We start from the raw sequence: 12,394 nt of genomic DNA, 5'->3' as shown, positions 1-12,394 counted from the left end.
TGCCACATTGCTGGCCTCAGATAACTCCCTGGAAGAGGAGCCCTGCAGGGAGTCGGGGTGAGGGGAGGCTGGGGGGAAAGAGGCGGTGCACAAGCGGGAAGCCAAGCAGGGGAACTGCCATTCTGCATTAGCCCCCAGAGGACTGATCAGTCCCTGCCATGCATTCATTTTTTGCTCCAGACCTTTTGATGCCTTGTGAGAGTCACATGTATTATTCTTGCACAGGTTTTAAAACAACCGTGCCTCTTGATATCAAGAAAATAGCATCCTATGGGTTAGTGCCGAAGTATTCCTCCCACTATTGTCCCCAGCGTACGCAGCAATTAAATAGGAGCTCATGGTGAGTATTGGTCCACTTCAACACGGCAAGAACTAGCACACAAAACCACACGTCCCCTCTTTGCCCCTTGCTCAACAAGTCCCAGCCCTCAGGGTCTCTCTCCCCACTCTATTCTCAGCTGCCTTCTTCCCCTCTCCACATTTAACTCCTGAGCTGGATGAAATACCAGGAGGCCTGATCCTTTGTTACTTCAAAATCCTCCAGGACAAGAGGTCTCTTCTGTCAGGGATGGAGAGTTCTAAAATTAACCTTCCTTCACGTGCTTCTTTTTCTGAGCAGTGCTGTCCACACAGCTCCAGCCACTAGGAAAAGCAAGGCACGCATGTTCTGGGAGCTCCCTGTTCCTCGGGGAGTCAGCTGGCTGGAGAGAGGCAGCAAGGGAAGCCTCACTGCAGGTACCTTTGTGCACAGTTGGTGCTTTGTCATGGAGATTCTGCAGGTCTTGCAAAGTCTCCACTGGAGATGCTACAGCTAATGAAACCTCTTTAGCTTCCCCCCCTCAGTGTAGGAAGTCCAGGGGGAGCTCAAGAGGGATTGATGGATGGACCCCTGGAGATGCTTTAGGATCAAGTCCATCTGCCCTTTCCAATTCAGCGTGCGCAGGGTTGTGCTAGGCTGGGTGAGGTATGCACATCTCATTACGTTCTGCTGCAAAGCCTCTGCTTCAGCAAACCTCCCTGTGGCCCTGTTGCCCCCTGGAGCTGGCTGATTATTTTTGTCTCAGGCTGGAGGCTTGGATGCTTCTGAGTATCACAACATTTGTGTAGCATTTCTCCTACACTCCCTCCCCTTTCAGTCTCCCCCCCCCCACTGCAGTCCCAGAGAGACAATCCAGATGGAAGTGCCCAGCCGCCCTCTGATCAAGCTGGGGAGATTTGTAATTAGGACTCAACGGCTATTATCCCATGACAGCTGAGTGCGGTATCCAGGCAGCCCGGAGGCCACAAAAGGAATGTGAGGGTTTTAAGGAAGGAGGAAAGATGCAAGCGCTTTTCAGCCGTGCCATATTGCGCCAGCCCTGGTGACAACATCCCACCTGCCAGGCCCAATTCCAAGGGCAGCGTCAGTGCAAAAGGGCAAGGGCGATGGAAGAAGGGGAGGAGGATGGGCGGCTACAGCGGTGTGGGGGGTGGGGGAAGAGACCTCCATGACCAGCCTAGCAATTCTGCCCGGGGCACAGCCAGCTCTGTCTGCTGAGGCAGCCAGGACAGTCTGCTGCAGCAAGGGGCAGAGGGTCCAATTTCAGAGTTTGTCCCCACAACAGGGCCACCCTGGCGCCATCCAGGCTTCATGTCCCGCAGTTCACATTCCTCTGGGTGACACATGGCTCTGGAGCGCAGCCATGGGAGACTGGAGCGTCCCAAAAGGGGAGCAGGTGTCACCATACTCCCCCACCTCCCTCAGCTTTCTGCATACACAGCCAGGATTCCTAAAACAGAGCCCTCCTGCTTTAAAAAGAGATGGTGCCTGGATCTAGGGGTCTTTCCAAATACTTGTTTTATTGCCAAGCCTTCAGAGAGGTCAAGGAGGAAGACGCTCTCGCTCCTAAGCTCCCCTCTCTCTTGCTCTGTCTGCTGTTGCCAGAGCTGTGGCACCTCCGCCTGTCTCTTCTGCTCCAGTAATTACCAGCCTGCTGGCACACGGAGAGGGAAAATGGCAGGAGCAACGGAGGGCTGGCTGGGTCACAGACCAGCAAGCAGATTTGCAAGTGCAGGGTACAGGCAGCTTGCACCGTATGCAAACCAAACCCTGGGAATTTGGGATCTAGTGTGTCAGGACGGGAAAAATCAGGCTGCCCGTCAGAGAAAGCCAGGACTCTCAATGCCCCGAGATGCTCCAGCCTTGCCATTCTAGACTTCACTGCTTCAAAGCACATCAGACTTCGAAACAAGCACTAAATCTGTCAGACAAGTGGTAAGAAAAAGTAAAACCCAATCCAGGCCATCTCACAGCCAGCCTTTACCATCCAAGGACCGTGTATTGGTCCTGGAAGGCAACAGGAAATTAACAGGGGCCAGCAAGGGATGTGAACAAACAGTAAATAAACCCCAGAAATCAGGATGGATGATCAGTAACCATCTCCCCCCGCCACCCCTTTCAGCTGTACACTCTCAGTGACTTCCCAGCCAGTACATATATTCTGCTTTTCCAATGCAGGTCACATTGTTGCTGGCTTGAGGATGTTACAGCATGCTATTTACTTCTGGCTGGAGACCTTTGTGCAGCTACCCCTCCTGGCCCCACAGATCAAACATGGATGGACTCTGCCCTCCGAGTAGAACAAGCCAGATTCAGAAGGGGCAGGGGAGACGAAAGAAGAGGTCTCGGAGGTTTAATGCCCCAAAGCATCCAAGTTGGCCCTCCCACACAGAGCTTCTGCCAAGGCCAGAGGAAGTGAGTCACTGCTGGGGCTGGAACGGGGGGGTCCCGAGTTAGTAGTCACCCCCTGGAAAGACCTGGAGCAATGGACAGGCCCTGCCCAGGATCAGCCAGCATTCGATTCCTGTTTGTGTCCCAAATGAATCATTCCCAACAGCTGTCACCATGCCTGACTGTGCTCCTCATGTGCTTTCTATTAGCTGAGAAAACAAGCCAGGCTGCTCCCCAGCATGGGGAGTTTGCCTTGCGGCAGTAGGGGGGAGTGGAGAGGGGAGAACCTGGGAAATCCAACTCTGTGCTTTAACCCTGCACACAAGGCCCTGGTTTCTGTGAGTGGGAGTAGACACCGCTCCCAGGCTCATTGGGGTGTCCCTGACCCCGCTTCTGCACAACTTTCTTCTCCACTCAGCTTTCTAAATGGAACTTCTGTCATCAAAATTGACTCCCACATACATGCCACTATTCCTCAAAAGCTACAACCCTGTGCTTGGCAGAGCCAGCTTTTCAAGAAGTATTTTAAGAAACCACTGAAGGGACAACCCAGAGAAACCTTCCCATTCAAAAGTTGCAGCAATGCCCTGCAGGCATCACCAACAGCACCGTGCAGCCAGGAGGGAACCACAGCACAACAGAGTCAGAGCAGGGAATAAGGGCTTTCAGCAGCATGAAAAGAGCCTGAGGAAAAAAGCCGAAGCAAAGTGGATGGAAAGTCACAGCCTCCCTGTGTGACTTTCAGTAAGTCTCTGTGCCTCAGTTTCACCCCTTCTGCTAAGCAGAGGTGAGGGTGACCGCAGTGAGCTGGGAGGACCTAATCGCTCTTAAAGCTCTTTGGTGTACTCAGAGGAAAGGAGCTATAGACATGCAGAAGTGTGGCTATTAATTGAAAGAGCACAAAGAGAACAGCCTAAGCTTCACTCCCCTCCTGCTTCGGTCACTCCCCTATGGGAAAAATGCTAGGGTTGTGCTTTCCACCTCAGCCAAAAATAATCAGCAAGCTGCAGGGGGTAGAGGGCCTGGGGAGGGAGAGAAAATTTCCCTTCTCATGCTGCCAGAGCAGAGAGGCTGCAGCACATAATGAGAAATGCATTCCTTCTCTCCCCATTCCCTCTCCTGCAGCCACCTCTTCACAGAAAAAGCGTATGGGCTTGCTCCAAAAGACACAGGAGTGTGAAGCCCAAGCCAGTGGTTCTCTACTTCCCTTTGAGACAAAGAGTCTGCACACTAAAATAGGATGTTTGTGCATTAATCCCATTGCTGCTCTCAGATGGCCTCCAGCCCCCATCAAGTATAGCTTGGGTTGAACAGAAAATACGAAGTTATGCTGTGTGCACAAAAGATACATAATGCTACAAAAAAAGGCTGGGCACCTTCTGATGCCTGAAGAGCTCCTCAGGTACTGTCGGAGCCAGCCCAATTACTGCGCTCCTGGTTTTCAAAACCACTCCACAGGCTTTCAGCACGTTCACCTAATAGACCTGAAGTAATAAATCAGCAGAAGCAATGTCTCATAGTAAAGGCCTGATTCTTTACTGTATGATGTGTCTTTACAATGACTGGGTCTCCAAGCTCTATCATGCATGGCTTACGAGATCTTCCCTGACTCCATGCTCAAATTCCTCATCTATCCATAAAGGACAATAGCATTTTCTATCCTTAGGAAAAAGAGTAATAAGCTAGCAATCTTTGAGATTTAAAATAGAAATCACTGAGGTTAGGAATAGCTTAATGCCATCACCCTGTATGTTCCTTTTCCAGCTAGTGTCCCACATACATTCACAGTATAAAACTATTTGCATTCACTTTATTTCACCCATATCCACTGACACCAAGGCAGGGTCTTAACCCAGGGTTGGACTGGAGCCCAGTATACTCATTCCAATAGCCACCAGGCCAGAGAAGAGTACAGAACTGGCCTAGTAACACAAGCAATACATCTCTCATGTCCACTTTTACATACTATTCACAGCCAGGTAAAAAGCAGCCCATTTTTGTGGCACCACTGCATGCAAAAACCCACCACCTAAACTTGGGGCCATGCTGAAACATTCCCCTGTATTGTTTTAGTGTTAAAAAAAAAAAAAAAAGCAGCCTAAATTATCAAAACACCACTACAGAGAACAGTGGGAAAAAGAATAAAGGGAAAGGAAATAACAAACTCATAACTAAACCCAACCCAGACCTCCATCACAGGATGTCAGGGCACACACAGAAAACTCCTCAGTCTTAATAAAAGTTCTTTCTCCAGTGTTAGGCAGGAAATCCTCATCTCGCATGCCTCTGCCTAGTGTGCAGGCAACGGGCTGTCACACTTATCTGTGTTGCAGATAACCTCTGGACATATGTAAAAGTTTACTCTCAATGCAGTCCCTGTGCTTTCACTGGTGCTATGCTTTCACTGCTAAATAAAACAAGCCTGTGTCAAAAGACAGCTGATGTGGGTGGTGTTAAGCACATTATTGCTTCCAGCTTTCATTTTCCAGAAGATGTTGCTGGGGCTGCTGATATGGCCTATATCCTGGGGAGATGGACTTGGCGAGCGTGTTGCAACTCACTTTCTCCAGCATCCTATTGCTGACCCTTGTTTGTGATTGCTGCATTTCAAATCACCACACTTTCTCCTCTTAGTCAGAAACTTGGCTCCCCTCCAGAGGATGTTCAGGAAAGAAATACAGGTCAGAATAACCCTCCACCTTAAACTCCCCCGCATCTTGGCCTCAGCCACTCCTTTTCCACGTCATTAGCATCAGGGCTGTAGGATGCCAGGAAGAGGAAGCCTTCGGTGGGAGCTCAGGACTAATTGACATGCCTTTCAGGCAGCAGCGGTGCCAGGAATCAAACTACTGTCCCCAGGGAGTGGCGGCAGAGGCAGCAAAAACCTGCCTCAGTGGCAGACGAGTTTTTCCATTTCCTTGGTTTCAAATCTTGCTTCTATTCTCCCCAGTCTCTGCTGTGGCTCCAGCCGAGAATTCTAGGGAAGCCCAGCTGCCTCAGCAGGTACGGTCTCATTAATGAGCAATTAGCTCCTAGCCTAATTGGGCAGCAGAATGGCTAATGAGCCCAGCTGTGGTTGTCTGTGCCCTCATTATCCTGTGCTCAGCCAGTGGTAAAACTGAACTTCTGTCCCATTTCCGTCATGCCACGATCAGAGCACTGGCTGAAAGCTTAGATGTGCCAGCGCTCGCTGCCTTTTAGTGCTCTAAAGTTGATGGTTTGTCTTATCTGTTTCTTCTAGCAGGCCTGGAAAAGCTTCTTTCACCTCTGCACTACACAACCAGATCCTCCCTCCCTTGTCCGACTCCTACTCTTTCACTCTGTGGGTTTTTGATCTCTCTTCCACATATTTATATTTGTGAACATAGATACATACAAATATTTAAGTATTTCTCTGTGCATACATACCTATTTATATACACAGGCATACAAAGTTGAGACTTGTGAAAATGAACAAGGGTCACACCTGCCTAAGGAACACAATTGGTTAAAACATTTCCAGTACAATACAGAACACTAATGTCTCTCTTTAGCACATATCAAGGAGGTCTAACCAACCCAGGCACTCTTAGCACCCAGAGAGGAGTCCTTACACTGAAGACTGCAGTGTTAGAAGGAAGGCAAGGTTAATCTGAATCTTTGCTTTGTGATTTTGAGACACAAATCTTCAGAAGTCCAAAGTAAGTTCAAATTGCAAACAAGCTTGTTTTGATTTGCTCTACTTTGGATTCCAAGTTAGGGAGTCACCAGTTGTTGGATTTTGCCCAGCATCATAGCTATTCTCTATCGTTTTTATCCCCGAAATGAATAATGAGGACAGAAGGAGAAAAAATGAGGTGGTCCTTTGCAACAGCCACCGACCACACTTTGCTGATTGCTAGGAGGTTGGGAAATCATGAAGTTGTCTGTCTCACAGGTCTGAACATACCAATTAAAAATATTCTATCCTCACACGTCTCCAAGCATCCTACAGGAAAAGGATTCTTTCACAGCTACAACAGTAGGTACAGCTCATAACAGAAAACTTCAACATCATGTGCCAGTTTAACATGATACATGAAAGATGCATTATCCAGTTAACTAGCAAAGCTCTCTGGCAGAATGTATCTTTACTTTCCAGCATTTCGGTTCAGAGATCTCTTGTGAAAAGTGGCATGTGCCCCTTAATGACAGTAGACAGTCAAGGCTGGGGTTTTCTTTTTTTTTAAGCAAGCTGCTGGATTTTGGATAATCCAAGTCACATTACTAAGATGTGAAATATTTCATAGCTCTACCTGCTGCAGCCATGAACTGTGTTCCTTCTAGGATTGATTATTCCAACTTCCTGCTGTTCCTGATAAGGCTTTCCAGTGGCTGCTGATGGTTTTAAACATGGCTTCTTCTGCCTCCAGGGTACTTTCTTATATTAGATTATCTCAACATATCACACCCACTTTTTAGCCGCTTCACTGCCTTCCTGTTAAGAACCAAAATGATTTTTTAACTGCTCTTTTGCCCTAGAAGGACTTGTTTGACCTTGTTTTACTCCACCTAGCGGTTCTCCTCCTAGGTGCTCCATGAAATCAGCCCATCATCTCCAAATGTCTGTACATTGTGAGACACCTCCGTGTCTCCATTTTTTGCTCAGCATTTTTACTTTCATTAAACTGTACATTTTTGGAACCCACAGACTAAAAATCAAGGCAAAACTTTCCCCCTTCTCACCCTTATGAAATGGCTTACCATTGCTTTTTCTGACAGCCTTGAAACAGTGGGTCAGCCTGAACAACCCATCCAGAAACCCCCCCTTAGCACAGAACAAGTAGCTGTAAGAAAGGTACCCGCTACCCCAGTGCTAACGATGCCGTCAGAACAGGCACATCACTCAGAGGCAAAAACACCCCTTAATGTTTTACACACACCGAGAAAAGGAGGACTGGGTCAAAGGCCCCATTTTAAATATTGAGCTTTTTTTCTTTTAGGCCAAACCTTCTCAACATTTATTCATTCTTGCCCAAGCTGCCAGTAACCAGGCTAAAACCCAACACGTCTTTCATTTAAGACAGATGGACAATCTTTTTCCATCATGGCTTCCCAACATTATTTTGGGCCCCTTCAGAATCCTTTTCACTTAAGATCTCAGAGCATTTAACAATCCTTAATGCAAGCTTCATACCACTTGTAAGTCTACAGAGGAGGAAGCTGAAGCACTGAGAAAGACTGAGCAAGCAGTGTCAGGTAAACCTTCTCATAAAAAACATGCTGTGCATTGAACCACTAACAACCCATACCACTATCTTTAAAGGGCTAATTTAATGAACAGAACAAATGCTGAAACAAAAGCCAGTTGAGAAGCTTCTCACGTCTTTTCCCTAGCATGTGCTGAAATCCTTCCTTGCTACTGGGAGAGAGAGAAGCGGGGTCATGTGCATGGGATTGATTTCCCAGAAGTCCAAGACTGCATAATACCAGGCATTCCACAGGGGCAGGCAGCAAACAGAATACTGTGTGCATTTTTGACAGTCTCTCCTTTTACTGTGGGCTCCCCACAGCGTTTCTTCTTAAAAAAAGCTTTTGCACAGCCCTGCTTATATCTCCTGGCTCACCTACCTCCTCTTGCTAATATTTTATTTATTGCATCCTGATCCTAACAAGTGAGCTTCTTCCCCAATCACTGCTAATTAGACTGGGTGCCTCTCCTGAGCTTGTATGCATAGGGAGCTAGACAGAAGATAGATGTGCTTTGAAATTCACAGGAAGTATTAGTGTCCATATAGATTGTCCAAAGACCATAGCACTTGAATAGGTGTTTTTTACCCCCAAGCCCAGGTATCAGCAAGCAGAATTAATATTGCATTTCACTGAAAGCAGAAGATAATAAAAGATTGGCCAAACCTATATATTGATGTGGCAAAAGCAATACAAAGGAAGACACATAGGGGAACTATTTCTCTTCCCCTCTCTCTGGTCTTTTTCAAGAAGCTGGTTACTGGCCCAGGGTTGAACCTTGTTGACCTCAAAGTCGCCTCTCTGCCTTTGACACTGTCAAGTTTTCCCAGCCAAAAACGCAGACTTTGGATTTCCTTTCCAGGGTGAATGCATGGCTGTTAACTCTTTTTTTGCACCTTCAGGACAGAAGTGGACAAGATGAGGTGAAGCCATGAATGTAGAATGGGGGTGGGGGGGGGGGGGCTTGCTAGGAGTCAGATCGTGGTTGGGGGGCTTGCAGTAAAAGCTAAATGAAAAGGCATATCTGGAAGCTAGGAAGATGGTACTGCAGTGCAAGGAAACATCTCCAGAAAATGAGCAGTAAATCTTGTTCCCTGTATGTAGGAAATCAATACTGGTATTGCACCAGAGACATCAGAAATGGCAGAAGGGACTTTCATACTGAAAAAGTTATTTACAATACAGCAGATCTTAGACAAGTGGAGAGCGCTGTATTTCACCTAGTGAATTCAGTCATTAAACAGAATTAACAGCAGCCATTTCTGATCCATTGCAGGAGAAGACGAGAATAGTTTGGCCAACCCCACAGAAAAGGCAACTCAAGAGGAGGCCCTTCTAAGGATGTTTTTATACATGCATACATGAAGAAGTCATTTAAGTAGGCCCATTTCCAGGGAAATAGTTAAAATGCAACCAGCAGAAACTATGTGTAGGAGCTGGTAGCAAGTCAGGAGTTGCTCAAAGCAGGATTTAAACTTCTGACCTTCCAGCTTTGGAAATGCAGAGGTGTGCGGGGGGAGGAAAACAGCAGAGGTGGATGGGGAGTAGGGGAGAAGGTCATAAATCTTTTCATTCTTCCACAAGCATTCAGAGTGACATAAATGAGTTATTCCCCACCAGCAATGCTGCGAAGACCAGGGAGCTGAGCATGGTGGACTCTCAAGTAGACCCAGAGCAGTTCTTCACAGGAATCAAATGAGTGATTTATGAGTGTGCACGGCAGAGTGGGGTGCTGTCATTTATCTCCTCACCAAAGATGGCATTAAAAGCTGAAAAAGCCACCAGCTGGATGCCATGGGCATGCTGGGCAGAAGGCCAAGGGTCTTGCTCTTTCTCACTTTACAAACACAGGCCCCTAGCATAGGAGATGCTAAATATCAAAGGGCATAGCTTAAATTGTCCCACACTCTCGGCAGAGTCGGTGGGGAGAGGGTTAAGACCTGGCTATGAGGACATGAAAACCAAAGAGGGCTCTTTCTTAGCAACATGCTGGTTCATTCCAAGTTCATTTGTGGAGTAATCAGGTGGTTTGCTTTTGGCTACTCTTGATTGACTTCCACCTGGCTGGGATTCAGACAGTCGTGACAGACTACACCAACACACACACCAGCTCTTGACACTAGACTTCCTGCTCCTTGCCCCAGGTCTGAGGACATCTTTGCAGAAAGACCTTGTACGTGGATGGTTCTGCCCTGCTGCAACTGAAGGTTTGAAGAGTAGGCACATTCCCATGTCCGAGCACATACATCTTCATGCCTCTGCTAAACTCCTGTTGTTCTGTGCTCATGCTCAAGCGATTCAGTCAGAACGGGTCACAAGTTTGAGCAGCCTAGAAAAAAAAGCAAGTGCTAAAAAACACATGCATGCTAGGAATTGTCTGGGCCAGTGACAGAAATAAAGGATATGAGTGACATCATCTCAGCTTCTCCACATGCATTTCTCCATCTTCTCCTCTCCCTCCCCCATGCCAGAGGTACCTGCAAGGCTGTCGGTCAGTGGCCTCTGGCCACAAACCACTTACAGGTTCAAGCAGAAGAGGTACAGACTTCCACCCCTTCCGAACTGCCACAAAATACCCCAAACTGATCAGAGGGGCCATTTATAGTATAAGCAGACTTAAAAAATGGGGCAGAGACTACCTCCTCGATTTTGAATCAAAGAAATATAGAAGCAGCCAGAGTTGCTGACTGAATCTGGACCCTACGGTGAACTCCTGTCCCTGGGCCACTTGTTCCTGTCTACTCTCAGAAGGCATACTCCTCATTGCTGGCTTGGAACAAAACCTCATGGAAATAACAAGGTTACACACCTCTGACTGAGCAACTAAGACTTCGAGACACTCCTGGCACTTGACAGCCAGATTACTTTACGACACCCAAACTCCCCTACACTCATGTACTATGCAGGAGGACACACGAGTTGCTGACCAGGCTGTAGAATTGGCCTTTGCAGCTATGAAATAGGAACCTAGAATTTCAAACAAGCCTAGAGGCTCTATTAGGCTCAGCTTCTTTGGCTGCAGCCCGGTTGGAGAACATTTAGCCTTATCCTTGAACTTGTAACATCTTTTTCCCTGCCTTTCAGGGGTGCTGATGGGTATTTCACTGAGGCAGGACAGGTTGTGTTTCTCGCTTTAAAAGCAAAGTTTATGATGTTATTTCCCCATGCTCTTCATCCTACAGGATCTCCAGCAACAGCTCCAGTAATGGCTGTAATGAAAAAACGAGCTGGAACTTTCCTTGGCCTTCACAGGGCCAGTAAACAGCACTTAGGAGAGCATGTTGCAGTAGCCAAGTTCTCTCAAATTCTGGAGCTCCCCAGCAAAATAGATGCATGGGGAAAGGTCATTAAACACTTTCATACAAAGAGCTAGGGCTGCAGACACACTGCAATGAACAGCCTCTAGACAGATGGGTTAGAAAAAACTAAAATGGGATCCAACTAAAAGAATTTCCTCTCCCCTTTACGACGTTATTTGCAAAGGGGCACCTTTTCTGAAGACCATGGCACTGACATGAAGGTTGCAATAGCACTCCCGCACCTGGGAGACAGAGACTGCTTTCCTTGGAAAACCCAAGATCAGACAACCTGATAAGCACAGACCTCTGTCCTAATAAGCTAAGACAAAGGACAAAAAGAAACTGGGACAAAGAGAAAAGGCATTTCAGTGCTTGGAATCAACACCCAGACCAGCCCCTATAGACATTCTGCTGGCAGATTTGCATGCGCAAGCAGTGCTATAGCACACACACAAATTCAGCATATACATACATACACAAGCTACACGTTTATATATAAACACAGACCACTGAAGGAGGCAGGAGCCAGGCACCTGCTGTCAGCTTGCTCTGCCTCCCTCAGGGACTCTGAGCAACACACTCAGTTACTCTGAGCTCCTGTTCCCTCACAATTTGTTTTCTGTAGCATTGACAAAGTGCTGCTGGTATTCTCAATACAAGCAAGGCACCACTCCTACCCCCAAAGAGCTTGCCTAACACCAGTAATTAGACATATTGTGTAACATACCTAATTACTACCTTAATTAATTTACTTGAAATAACTCGTAGATATTGTCAGCTAGCCACAAACTCTTAATAACTTTTACATTAAAAGTTACACGAAGTATTATTGCATATTTCACATACAGACACACAGGTATCATCCGCAGCCAGGATATTCGGCTGCTGCTGACAGGGTGAGCTGACTCCAAACCTGACCTCGCTGCTGTGCAGAGAGAGGAGGCAGCGAAGACCCCAGTTTGTGATTTGGAATGAAACGTCTCGGCATAGAGTTGCATGACATTTGTGACCAAGTCACATCCTCAAGTATTCTTGACCATGACACGCTTGGGAGCAGTATGGCTCACATTAGAGCAGGTCTGGAACTGCAGAAAGCCTCCACATCTGCCTCTGAACTGAAACATTTTATTCTATTAAATAGTCTTATCCCAACTTCTACCCTTGAGGGGGAACCACG

This window comes from Egretta garzetta, unplaced genomic scaffold (genome assembly GCF_000687185.1).
Source record: "Egretta garzetta isolate BGI_Z169 unplaced genomic scaffold, ASM68718v1 scaffold29, whole genome shotgun sequence".
Classification (NCBI taxonomy): Eukaryota; Metazoa; Chordata; class Aves; order Pelecaniformes; family Ardeidae; genus Egretta; species Egretta garzetta.
The sequence above is the reverse complement of the archived record's forward strand: the minus strand, read 5'-3'. Positions refer to the sequence as shown.